This window comes from Nannochloropsis gaditana, assembly GCF_000240725.1.
Source record: "Nannochloropsis gaditana CCMP526 unplaced genomic scaffold scaffold513, whole genome shotgun sequence".
NCBI lineage: Eukaryota > Eustigmatophyceae > Eustigmatales > Monodopsidaceae > Microchloropsis > Microchloropsis gaditana.
In genome coordinates, this window is record NW_005803440.1 from 404 (window position 1) to 1,191 (window position 788).

Genomic DNA, 788 nt, shown 5'->3' on the forward strand with positions numbered 1-788 from the left:
CATGTGGGGGAAACGGTTTCGGCGATGGTCCCGGCCCGCCTCGGACGGAAGGGGGAGGGGGCTCGGATGGGCTTGCTGTACGCGACGATTGAAGGCACCTTAGGAATCTTGTCCCCCCTGTACTCTCCCCGCGAGAAAGAGGTCTTGCTCAAAGTGGAGGGCGCACTCCTGAAACTCTGTGCGGGGGGGGAGGGAAAGGAGGAAGTGGATCGGGGTTTGTTTGTAACGGCTCGGGATTTGGTCACCTTCCGATCGGCCATACGACCGGCGAAAGGGGTGATTGATTTGGACGTGATAGTGGCAGCGGGCGCGGAGCGACGGGCGTGGGCGGCGAAAAAGGCGAAATTGAGCGCAGAAGAGGTAGAAGAGGTATTGAACGAGACCCTTGCAGGGATGACGTTGATGAGGGGCTAACGAGGAGGGAGGGGAGGACGGGAAGGAAGGAAGGAGGGCGAAGGAGGGCAAAGTAACGGGGGATGTATTGGCTGCGAGTGCCAAGAAAGCTAAAAAAAAATTGTTAGGATTATCTCGAATAGTGTCAGAACCTTCCGGTAGGTCAACGGATTTTCTAAATTTTGAATCGGGGGGGATTTCCCCCCTACCTTGTTAGCAAGAGACCTCCCTCTTGCTTCCCAAAGCAAATTTTCTGCTCGCGTATCTTCCTTCTCACGATACATTTACCCAGCCCTCTTCTCCCCGTCCCCCTCCCTTCCCCCCTCCCTCTTGCCGTCCTCCTCGCTCTACGGTGCGCGCATCCTCATCTCTTCCTCTTCATCCAAACGTCGCAG